Here is a 14,195-nt window from a genome sequence, read left to right on the forward strand (position 1 = left end):
AAACATGGAATTCATGAACACAAATATGTTTTTTTATGAAAATGAAAATAGTTTTCTCGAATTTTGCAACACTTGGCTTGCCATAAATTTCACTTATTTTCGAAAAAAAGACATATTAACACGATTGGAACTAATTTCGGATAATTGGATGGTCAAGTGATATCGGTTTAATCTGCAAATGTAAGCTCACATAATTCATTTTAAGTTATCGACTTGTTTTTATAAGTAATTTGCATTGTAAAATTCAGATATAGGACATTTAACATTTTATAGAAATTTGAAAAATATGAAGATCCAATTGTACCAAATTAGTTCCAATCGTGTTATATCCAAAAGGCATTGGTTTTTCGAAAAGGGGATTTTTTTCACTGTGTTCTTCATATTCAGAATTCTTATAATGCGAATACTACCAGTCCTCGCAAAACGTTACAGAGATAGTTTTTATCCTTCATACCACAAACTTATCTCCTGTGATGATTACTTTATTGACTTTTTATCACTTTTGGCATGGAGTCAACTTGGACGGACGTACTTACTTCATTCATATAGTACCACCGATGTTTCATACTCATTTGCATAGATCGTCTCTGCAAAATCGGGAACAGCTGTATAAATTTGACGAGGCTGTGATATTTTGATCGCGTACTTAGAATAAATCATATATGGTCCATCACGAGTCTTGAAGCCTGGGCCGCGGGCCAGACTGAACGTTTCTACACCGTCTTTTGAAAAATCATTATAGAAAGAGTAAGTGACCCATCCATAGATTTCATTTGATATGTCCAATTATAAGTGCTTAGATACTGTTGAGTGGCATACCTACGATGTCTGTCATATGCAAAATTCATCAGACTTCATCCTTACCCGTTTCTTCAGCTACCAAGAGAGAGAGAGAGAGAGAGAGAGAGAGAGAGAGAGAGAGAGCACGTGGTATTTTATGCAATTTTATTTGTTAAATACCATCAGCAACTGTGACAATTGCGTCAAAATATTGTCCGTTGTTGTTTGGTTGTATGCGGCATTCGAACACAATTAGGTGTGTTTGGATATGACGTTTGCCACCATCCGTTAACACAACTTATGTTATTCAAGGATTTAATAATAATAATGGGTTCTTATATAGCGCACTAATCCACAAGTTCATGTTCTCATGGCGATTTACAATAATTATTACCCTTTGTGACTAGACCTAATATGATATCACTCAACCTCCTTGTGAGCAAACAACAGCTTACATGTACAGCCAATCAGCGCAGCAGAGCTAAACGCACACATAACAATATATATATATATATATTAGCCGTATATATATATATATATATATATATATATATATATGCGTGTCTGTGTGTGTAGGTGTGTGTAGGTTCTGTGTCTGTGAGAGAGGGAGAGACAGAGAGAGGGGGGAGAGAGAGGTAAGAAGAAATGCGAAATTTTCTGATACATTCAGCACATTTACACAAATCTGCATAGCCACTTTTGTGTTGTAATTGATCTGACCACAATAGTATCACAGTCAGCTAAACTTTATTTCTGAAAGAAATTATTACGCCCTTCTGCAAAATCAGTCGAAAATATATGATCCATATAAACAATCGAAGCCTCATTTAGTCGCAGCGGTAACAGAAGAACTTTAGTGCACCTTCCCCTACTTCGATCGCACACGTTTCATATGGTGTCATCCAGACAACTGGCCTGAACGGAACCCAAGAAAAAGAACCTCTAAACTCTTCCGGGCAATCTGTGTTCTGTAACAGTGGAACAACATTAGAAGAACATTTTCAATTGTAAACTGTTAGGCATTGATGCACCATATAGTGAGATTTTAGGGGTAACTACTGCTTTAAAGAAAACTTCACATCAATTTGAACAAATATTTGAATCTAAGGGTAGAAATTCGTTTGCTGACGAGCTTAGACTACTTTTAGTCACATTGCAGAGATTGCTGCCCAAAATTGACTACAAGCTAGTTTATAATATTGTGCACTATTCAATCTAGTATAATGCACTATCTATGTGAGAATCGATGTGCATGGTTCCTTCTTTTAATTAAGACTGTGGAGAACTTAATGCATTAATGAATGCAACTGCAGTCCTTATCGTTAGGTACAATACACATTTTGAATAGTACAGTCGGCTTGGTAGTTAATTTATGCACACAGGCATTGCAATCTTAAAACAATCAACAATGATTGAAATACCCGCTATATCAGCCTAAAATTATTGTCATGTTGATTGATTCTGGGATTACGAATGAAGATGTTTGCAATCCTCTTGACACATAGTCTCAAGATAGATTTTCCCACAACGAGAGGCATCATAGCTTTAAGCGAAATATGCTGGAACTTCAAAATCACTGTACCGTTTAGTGTATTCAGTTCATGAAGAAAACGTTGCCTCATTAATCCTTGATTGATAACAAAATTGAAGGTCATTGTGACACATTTTTACAATTTGAACTAATTTGATAGAATCGGATCTTTATATTTTTCAAATTTCTCAAAAGTGTTAGGTACCCTATAAGTGAATGTTGCAATATTACAAATTACTCCTAAAATATGTATAAACTTAAAAAGAACAGCAGAGGAGATTACATTATTAGATTAAACCGACATCACTTCACTATCACATTATCGCAAATATTGGCGCAAGAGAACAAACTTTAAATTGACAGTAACAGAAAACTTAGAATTGCTTCTGTACCACTTATTAACTATATGGTAACAAATCGATTCACCAATACAGAGGATGATGACTGAAAACCAGGAAAGAATTTTAGTGTAAGAAAACACTGTCCCTGAGGAATATTCTACATATTGCTGTGGTAAGACAAATAAAAGCTATACACCGATTGCCACTTTGAAGTCACAATAGCAACACTGTCAGTGTGAGTGTGCACACTCGGGATGATCCCTAACTTCCACTTGCAAAGTTTCCTTTACTTAACTTTGCATGACTACTTACAGGCTCTGTTCATACCTACCTTGCAGTCCCAAAATGTGAGCCCATTTTCATAGACTGTCAGCTCACACCGATAACAGGCATTCAATAGACTTTTGTTCCCAGAACCTTTGCCCTAGATTAAAAGTACGTGTTTAGTTAGTGGTTGCTTTAATTGGATACGATATCCCCTATATTTTCGAGGAATGCACAGAAAAACTCTTAGTATTATATCATCTTCCCTGAAAACGATAGTTCAGCGATCAAGATTATTGTTATGAGTTTTAGCAAGTCCCTCACAAGGTGTGGGGGCATACTTGGACTCTGTGAGTAAATCGCATTGTGAGTAGCAGTCATCATGACAATGAACTATTATCAATCTTGAATTTACCTGTAGTGAAGCGCCCCCATTGTTCAGTGTTCTCTAACTTCTAGCGATATTGATCTTCAAGGTGCCAAACCAGTCGGCTACGATACTTTTGAATTGGAGTTTAACTATTTGATCTGTCAATTTGATATAAATATGCTAAATTTTCTGCTCTGAGTCGGTACCTCTATTGATGGATAGCATTGTCCTAAGCGCTACTTAAGCCAAATTCTCGTCAACTATCAGATTTAAACTCGCACCAACAACATCTGCTCATCTTACGACCAAGGCAACGTCAAAAATATATTTACTTATTACACCAAGAATCTGTGAAAGGTTTAATAAACGAGCTAATTTAATGCGGTATTGCCTTTGACCTTTGAAACAGCACACACGTACACATTCCAGCCTGAGATGGTACGTACTACATGCATTCTTCTTCAATCATAGATGTAATTATTGCTTAACAGGGCCTCAGATTTATGACAATACAGTCTATTAAATGAGCTTCTTCACATAGGATAGAAATTTCAGTAAATTTGCCTGGTTTGGATCGCGTAATCCAGTGCACATTCTTACAAAGGAAAGAAAAACGTTTGCTTCTTCGATTCAATCCCTGCGCATGCGATGTGTTCTCCTTTGTATAAGCATTATTTTTTATAAGATGATGTTTCATAGTTTGTAATAACATTTTACAACACAAGCCGGAACTCTTTAAATGTGAGACTATAGCTCCCCCTTATGTCTCAGAGTATTTAGTTTGTTTCAGTCAATACGATCATCGGATAGGTTCAAGATAAAAGGGGTCGAGCGAAAGTTAGGTTTGGAGTTAAAGTGTGTTTTTCAAAACACTCATCATATTCAGTTTATAGCAGGCTAGATAAGAACGCTTGCGGGCTATGTTTATCAAAATCTTATTCTATTATCAATAGTAACGTCTATTGAATCCATTTGGTAGTCGCCAGACCCTTTGATATATTCGTGTGTATTCGATGGGAATGATTTAAATGTGCTCGGGTCGTGTACGAAATTGTAATGCCTTCAACAGGTTTATAGAAGAAATCCTAATCAAAAAGTACTGGAATTTATTACGGCATTGACTGTCTCTTAATGTACTGAAATCATGGAATTTATTACGGCATTGACTGTCTCTTAATGTACTGAAATCATGTCTCTTTAAGTATTATCATAATTGTCCGATGCACTTACTATGTCGTGCATGCATATCATTCAACATGTTGTATTTTGCATTTAAAATGTTGTCCTAGACATTGGACATTTTGTCTTGGACATTTAGAGTTGTACATTTGCAATGTCTACAGAGAAAAATAATTTTTTGATTTTTGAAAAACTAGGATGGTGAACGATTGTCTTGCACCAAGAGCTTCAAAATCAGCCCCTCTACAAGAAGTAGATCAGAAAGGAAATGTTAAAGTTTTACAGTCCGAATATTTGTCCCTGAGGCGCATTCTACCTTTAATACAATTCTGGCTTGTCCTTACCAAATCTTTTTAAGGTCACACTTGGTGTTTTAAGACAAGATCGAATAGAAAATCAACCTTAATATCATTTAACTACTTTGTTTGTTGACGTAACTTCAAAGTTTATCATGAATCAGCGATAAATATTTACCGCAACACAGAGCGTGTTTCATAGTTTGCTTATGTACAATGTGTATTGTGAAATGAATAGAAAGCCTATAAAGCCTGCCAAGACGCAAAATAAAGAGAAATATTCTATTTTTTCATCAAATCACAAAGTATATTCATTAATGGCTTTTTAGTTTTCTGACATCATTTTATGTTCACTGTTTACATACCATGGTCATGCCTTGTCCCAATTGTCCTTCTGGAAATGAAACCCATCTGTATTCTTCCTGGTAACTTGCAGTTGTAATAACCGGTGAAATTTCACTGATTACATCAACAAGGCCATCTCGGATGTTTTGTACCATTTGGAGTAAATCTGAAGGACACCATGGTTCTATCTCACAAATCTCGCCGTACATACTTCCGGACTCATCAATACTAACTCTACACCTATCACAAATCAGTTCATTGTCACCACGAACGTGTGCCAAAAGTATGATGGAGACTAAGGTGACTGCAATATGGCAGAATGAATCCTAATAAAAGAAAAAAAGTACATTCTGATTTTATGGCTTTGTGATCATCAAGGTGAACAATTAATTAAATATTTGCCAACTCTCGTCGTAAATTTACATTTACTGTGGAAATGGACAGAAAAATGATTAATTATTGTCACTTTAAATGACAACTCATGCACATTCGTACACGATGCTAGAGGAATGTTGTGTTGTCTTTGTAAAAAATAAATACAGTTACTACACATAAAGGTACATCGCCCGACAAAACCAGAAGTCATACAGTCTTTATTCTCCAATGTATTTATCCTTATTGATTCGGGAAGCTCGGCTTACTATTGTAAATAAAATATGTCTCATTGACCTGGTAATGTTTTACTTCGGATGGATATGATAATTACACCAATATTATTGTCATAATCAATCGGCCTTCCATGCTTACCTTCTGCCGCGTTGTTAGTTAGACTTTATGAAACTTTAATTGCATATTCATTTCGATCGTTACTTGTCCGTTCAAAACTCGGGAAAATAAAATTAGCATTGACGAGCGGTGAAAACAATAAGTAAGTGCGTCTAAGGATTAACTGATATTACTCTAGTTATTTAATCAAATACTTTCAACACTTGTTAATTATTATTCAACAAAAATATTTTCCTCAACAGCACCCTAGGACAGCCAGAGCTACGACAATTCACCGTTTAGGCTTGCGAAATTCGGGAACAGAAATATTAAAAATTATGATTGTATGTCACTCGTCGATGCCTTCTGTCACATGCATGATATTTCCTCTTCGACATGGTCAAAGTTGAAATATTTTTTGTAAAATCGCCAAATAGGGACACGGCACAGCTTCAGGAAACAGACGCGGATTATACAATTCGTGTAGTCGGCTATCGAGCATGCAGGTTCCAAGTTAATGGGAATTTACTTTCCATATGTCGAAGTTGTCCTTGGGAACAGCGGTAGTGCTAATTGGTAAAACTACTTTAAAAATCTGCACTTTTACCAACACATTTTGAACTAAGGCACTTAGTTAAAGTTAGCGGCATTGTGTGAAGCTAACAGATTCAATAGTTTCCTTTATAGATAAAAAGCCACAATTAACATTTTGCTCTATTATTTGTACGCTTTTCCTTCATTTACACATAAGAAGTAGTCTCCAGACCCTTAAGAAAGTAAGTATTCTATAAATTTTAAGTCAAAATGTATCTGTTATGCCCTACAAATATCCAATATTTGTTATGGGCAATTTTGTTCAACAATGATGAGTACTAGCGCTTTGGCAAATCTCGCACTGTAGCAAGAGCATATGTTAATGCGTTGCAGACAGACCATTCTCAAGTATCTGCCTAAACCTTACTTTTGAAGCAGACAAAACTTTCAAATCTCTAAGAACATCACATACTCTGTCAAACTGGTAAAAACTACACATTGCTCCTTTAAGTCCGATTCCAGAAATATTGAAAGAATTTAACATTTTGTTGTCGTTGCATCAACTGTTCTTAAACACAGACTGTTACATCAACTTCAGATAAATGCAATTTGTAAAAAGAATATAAAAACTTGAATAACAGTGATATCAATCCAATTCTAGACTTAAAATAAACTCAAGAACCAGATTCACTGCCACATTACATGATAAACATACTTACCATCACAAATTCATCAGTGTTACAACAAACCGCAAAGTATTTGACAATATAAGAAATCATCCGTTGTGTTGAAATTTATACTGGTCGAAGGTTTATATACATGTATGTTTAGTGCCATAAATACTGTCAAAGCGCAGCTTTTCCCTTTATTTTTGATGACGTATGCATATTCTTGTCTTTGCAAGGCTGTCTGATAGCGCATATATATATATATATATATATATTATATATATATATATATATATATACATACATTTATATATATCATATCATATCTGTTACTTATGCATTCTTGACTTATTCAGCTATTCTTGTAATACATTGCTATGGACATGCCATATTTACATTTTTAAAATTGGGTTAGGTTTTATTGTACATGTCTCAGCTGTTAATATGGTGCTCTGTTTTAACCCAAATCGGGTTGTCTGAAGACCTATTTAGGATGAGTTTGACATATTTGTTGCATTTTACATAAATAATGGAGTACAGGTACTCATGTGACTACCAATCAATCGAATGTCGATGTTAAAGCGATATCAGAATAGCATACCAAATTCACAAAACATAGCTTTACTGGAAATCTTTGCGTATAGTGTTGAAGACATACCTTCATCATATAACAAACTCGACATTCCATTTCTTGACTCATTTTACTGGGATGTGCCATAGCTTCATTAAGTGAGTCCGCGAGATGAACTAGCTTTTAACGTGACAATTTTTCTCAGAGAAATCGTATATAAAAATGTTATATCGTATATGTACGGAAAACGGTATTCCTTCGGGCTTTTGACGTTTACCGTAAAACAGTGATACAGAAAATCGAAAACCTGCGTTTTGTATCATAGCATGGATATTTGGCTGCCATGTATGCAACCTTATAAATTATTTGTTTCCAGGTTTTCAAAGAAATGTAACTATAAGTTTAGTCAGTGTGCCTACCGTAACTCTCGACGCTAATATGAGAAGGAAACCATTATCCGTGTTGTCTTTACCCTCAGCATTGTTAGTTTTCTCTGATACAAACACTTAATACTTTGTTGACCAGTCGGTTTCATTGATTTTTTTCCCTTTATTTTTCTGTTTGACAATTGTATGAGGCCGATTTCTAATTCAAAGAGATGAATATATGAACAGAATCACAAAGAAAGGGCAAATTTTCTACGACAGTGTTGTTTGCAAGATCGCTACTTAAGTGATTAGGACGAATGTCGTGCCCATTAACCGTTCACATTAACACTGTTTTACGTAAATATCGCAGCTGTAGTTCCCATTGTTTTGCTTTCGAATAAGAAATTGTGCGCATTCTGTAGTGCATGAAATACCATAGTTACGTCTTATGAGTCCGGACTATATCGATTAGAATTTCTTTCATAATTTCACTTATTTTCCAAAAAGGACATAATGCACGATTGGAACTAATTTGGGATAATTGGATGGTGAAATGATAAAGGTTGAATCTGCAAAGTGTTAGGTACCCTATAGCTGAATGTTGCAATAGTACAAATTACTTCTTAAAACAAATGTATGAACTTAAAAAGAAAAGCCGATGAGCTTACAATATAAGATTAAGCCAAAATTACTTCACTATCAAATTATCCCAAATTAGTTCAAATCGTGTTTTGTGCAAATATTGGCGTAAGAGATAGAACAAACTCTAAATTTACAATTGTGGAAAAAAATTATGGAAAAATTAGAATTGCTTCTGCACCACTTATTAACTATAAAATGGAAAAAAATCGATTCAACAATACAAAGGATGATGAAACAAGGAAAGAATTTTAGTGTAAGAAAACATTGTCCCTGAGGAATATTCTACATCTTGCTGTGGTAAAACAAATAAAAGCTATACACCATTTGCCATTTTGAAGTCAAAATAGCAACACTGTCAGTGTGTATGGCACACTCAGGATGATCGTCCCTAACTTCCACTTGAAAACTTTCCTTTACTTAACTTTGCATGACTACTTACAGGCTCTGTTCATACCTACCTTGCAGTCCCAAAATGTGAGCCCATTTTCAAAGACTGTCAACTCACACCGATAACAGGCATTCAATAGTAGTTTGTTCCGATATCCCTAGCCCTAGATTAAAAGTACGTGTTTAGTTAGTGGCTGCTTTGATTGGATACGATATTCCCAATATTTTCGAGGAATGGATAGACAAACTCTCAGTATTACATCATCTTCCCTGAAAACGACAGTTCAGCGATCAAGATTATTGCTATGAGTTTTAGCAAGTCCCTCACACGGTGTGGGGTATACTTGGACTCTGTGAGTAAATCGCTTTGTGAGTAGCAGTCATCATGACAATGAACTATTATCAATCTTGAATTACCTGTAGTGAAGCGCCCCCATTGTTCAGTGTTCTCTAACTTCTAGCGATATTGATCTTCAAGGTGCCAAACCAGTCGGCTACGATACTTTTGAATTGGCGTTTAACTATTTGATCTGTCGATTTGATATAAATATTGCTAGATTTTCTGCTCTGAGTCGGTACTTCTATTGATGGATAGCATTGTCAAGAGTTCTACGTAAGCCAAAATTTCGTCTACTATCAGACTTAAACTCGCAACAACGATATCTGCTTATCTTACAACCAAGGCAGCGTCAAAATATATTTCCTTACACAAAGAATCTGTGAAAGGTTAATAAATGAGCTAAGTAATGCTTCGGTGCCCTTGACCTTTTGAAACAGCACACATTTTCACATTCCAATTAAGTCAGTCATGGCTTTTCATACAGTGCAGTCAGTTTGTTAGCCTATAAGAAAGATGTATTATACTATATGCTATTGTGTCAGAATTTCAATCCCTAATAACACTGGCTGTTTTAAGGCGCAATGCAAATGGATCATTGTGATGGTAATACAACACTAGGCCACGATATTTTTCAAATTTACTCGTTTTTTGTGGTATAAGTAGGTACTTGTACAGGTTAGAGTGTGTTTGCAATTCTTAACCTCATATATATTCTGTACCTTATGTATATAGATATATTATGTGATATATTATATATATATATATAATATATATATATATATATAATATATATATATATATATATATATATATATATCGTAGCAACAGAAATCTCCGCGATCTTCTGGTACACTCAGACATCAGTACGTCCCTCACACGCAGACCTGGATTTCTATAAATGCGGCTCAAAAGGGCATGCAATGTTTGCAAATTTTCATCGGATATCACCCATTTAACTAGTAACGCCAATAACAACAGCCTTTAAATCAGAAACAACAGGATATGAACTGTCAGAATAAGAACATCATATATCTCATCATGTGCAAGCGTTGAATTACTTTTCAACAATCATCTTTCTACCACTCGCCACAAAAAGACACCCTGTAGCCACTCATTTTAACATGATAGCATGACATCAACGACATTACATTTCCGCAATAGTGCAAACTAATCAGCAGACGATAAACTTTAAAACAAATCGAATACTATTGATCACAAATCGAATCACTATTGATCCACAAAGCTCAATTCACTGTACTTGATTTGAACATCCACTAAATATTTAAATAAGTTTCCACACCGCCCCCTTAGTCCGTTTCACAACAGTATAAATAGTCATTCACCTGCTTATTCTCACAGTACATTCCAACCTTGGGCTCGGGACTGCGCGTTAGTACATTTATCTCAAAATCAAAGATCATAACTTCATTTTCGACTGACTGTGCAAAACAATTCCACAACTAAACGTTTTGTAAGCAAGTTTTTAAATAATGTTCAGCATTTTTTTATCAGTACGATCTTTGTATTTTCCGTTACATACATCTGAAGAAACTCTAGTTTTGGAGCAAAAGTTGTGTTACAAGTTCATTAAAATACGTTGGGACCAAACAACTGGGCTTGGTAATTTTATCAATGGAGAGAGAGAGAGAGAGAGAGAAGAGAGAGAGAGAGAGAGAGAGAGAGAGAGAGAGAGAGAGAGAGAGAGAGAGAGAGAGAAGAGAGAGAGAGAGAGAGAGAGAGAGAGAGAGAGAGAGCACAATTATCTATTTAATAGAAATCTTCGAATTCATTTCCGACGAATTATCACAACACTTACAAATACTGCTAACAGTACAAGCAATCTTTAATACTAAAAAATACCATTAAAAGATTGTAAGATTTGTGACATTCTCATTTGACAGGAAGCAAAAATAACCAAATAAATAAACAATCAAATACAAGACAGTGTTCAACTTGATCGTATTATACAAAATTGTATATCAAGATCGTCAGTTCTCTATCGCATGATGCTCTATAATTAGCATATTGTACTCTGTACCGTGCAGACTTTCTCCTTTTTCATTTTCTGTAGAGTTCAGTACCTATATATACTTGATTCCATTTTTGTAAAAATCGGGTTAGGTTTTATTGCACATGTCTCAGCTGGTGATATAGCGTCTAGTTTTATCACAAGTTGGCTTATCTGATGACCAATAAAGGGTTAGTTTTACATATTTGTTGCATTTTACATATACGATGGAGTACATGCACTCACGTAACTGCCATTCAATCGAATGTTGATGTTAATAATAGCATAGCAGAATTCAGTAAACATAGATTTACTGGACATCTATGCGTATTGTGAAGACATGCCTTCCCATAATAAAGTCCACATTACATTTCTTGACTCATGTTACTGAAAGTGCCATTGCTCGATGAAGTGTGTCCGCGAGAATAATGTAGCTTCCACTATTTATTCTCAGAGGAAACTTATATTACTACAGATTCCGATTGAGTTTAACATTTCGAGACGATCGGAAGAATGTTGTCTGCTGTCCATTTCATAACGATTACATAAACATTGGATTGAAGTGCCACGAAAGTAATTAACTAGCCGCTATCAGTGTCTGTGGAAGTAGTGTCGTTCATCACACAATTGCTTCTAGGATTAAAAACTTACAACTCTTGACAATACAGTACATTCCACTAGGACATTTTAGTTCCAAGAACTGAAATAAAGCAACGTTGAAAGTGGATAAAAATCAAACGAAAACATGAACATATTTTATGTTGATAAATAAAGTTGTGAAATATCAAACAACACGGACAATATGTTGACATAAATGTGCATGACATAATCCAGACAAGATGTGTTGATAACCTGGACATGCTGTAATTTCGACTAATTTAGGCATTGTTTAGAAAAACAGTACAAGGGAACCAGTCTCATTGTCGCTGAAAGCTGTCTCATTAATTTGCTACACAGACTTGACAGAGACTCTTATCTTGGCTGAGACAAAACGCCACTACAAAACTCAGTGAATGGGTGTCTGTTGATAATCCTTTACGAGTAAACTTACAGGCATTTGATCGCTCTGTAAACACTGCTGATTTTGCATTTCAACATCACAAATAGTCAGAACATGAACACTTTGGTTTTATTTGAATATTTGAAAATAAAATATCTCCCAGGAGTAGACTGTGTTGTTCACTGATAAAGGTTTGGTAAATGGTCTTCCTATCTAGCATGGGTAGAACTCAGCGTGAAATAAACCCCTTCTACTTCTACAAACACTGACGGCTCTTTGTTATTACTTTTGTGACTCCACAATCCAATGTTTATGTTATCGAGATTAAATTTACACAAAAACGATATTGTTCCTATCTTCCTGAAATGTTACGCTCAATCGAAATCTGTAGTAATATGCTACATCGTATATGTTTGCAAACGATATTCCTTCGTGCTTGTTACGTTTGCAGTAAACCAATGATGCCGTACAGTACACATTGAAATACCTGCGAGTCTCAGAGAAAGAGAGAGAGAGAGAGTAAACGTAATATTTTATGCAAATTTATTAGTTAATACCATAAGCTACTGTGCAAATTATTCATAAAGTAATGTGTTTATGCACTCTCCGTAACAATCGCGACAAAAGATTTGCCATTTTATATTGTTTGGCTGTATGCGGCATTCGAACATCATGATGTGCGGAGGTGACGTTTGCCGTTATCCGTTGATACAAATTGTAAGATTTTATAACTCGCCACATTTATTTATTTATTTATTTACACTTTTAATGAGCGGCCGAGTTACTAAATGAGTAATTTTCATCGGGCTCAATAAGTACAACAATGTATATAATGAGAGAAGTACATGTAAAATAACAAAGTTGTTAACAAAGGAAAATTCAGTTTGATAAAGTCTCTTAGCTTAACCTTCGACTGTATAACATTATGAGCATGTCTTATGTCGTTCGGCAGAGAATTCCAAAGTTTTGTAGCACGGTAATGAAAACTCCGTTGACCAGTATTTAAAACTGACTTTGGAATATAACAATCTTGTCGAGAAACAGAACGTGTTTCAGAAGGATGAACATTACTCTGAACTACAAAGAACTTACACAGATATTTTGGTGCATTTCCAGTTATACACTTAAATGTTAACACACCCATGAAATAAACATTGTTTGTCAAATTGAAAGAACAGAACATTTAACTGAGAAAATAACTCAAGAAAGGATAGTCATAAGGTAATTCTTACAGAATACGTAAAACTCTCTTTTGTAAACTGAAAACTTTGTTGAGATTTGTTTCAGTTGTGTTTCCCCACACAACACAACAGTAGTCAAGAGTACTCTAAATAAGACCATTATATAAAATGATGCGGTGGCTCATTAGAATAAATGTGCGTAATCTTAACAACATACAAATTCTACTACTCAAAGTCTTACAAAGGATATCTATGTGTTCATTTCATGATAAACATTCATCAACAGTTACCCCAAGATTTTTTCACTATATCCACGGAGAATCCCATTAACATGTACACCAATGAGTTGTCTCTTTCAGACCATTCAACTTGAAGTTAAAAGTTACCGGAAGATACTTTTTTTTGGTACATTTATACTCATTGACTTTCCTGTAATCCAATTAGAAATTGGTGAAAGGGCATCATTCATTCTATCACTAACAACGTCAATAGATTGATCACTTTCAAACAAAGTTTGATCATTTGCATACATGTGTAACTTGAAGAATTAACACATAAAGATAGATCATAGGTAAAGAGCATAAATAACAATGGACCCAGGATTGAACCTGGGGAACACCAGTAGTTATATTACGCCTCTCTATCTGACAAACACCCTAAATAACTAACAATTTGCTGCCGAATA

This window comes from Ptychodera flava, chromosome 16 (genome assembly GCF_041260155.1).
Source record: "Ptychodera flava strain L36383 chromosome 16, AS_Pfla_20210202, whole genome shotgun sequence".
Taxonomy (NCBI): Eukaryota; Metazoa; Hemichordata; class Enteropneusta; family Ptychoderidae; genus Ptychodera; species Ptychodera flava.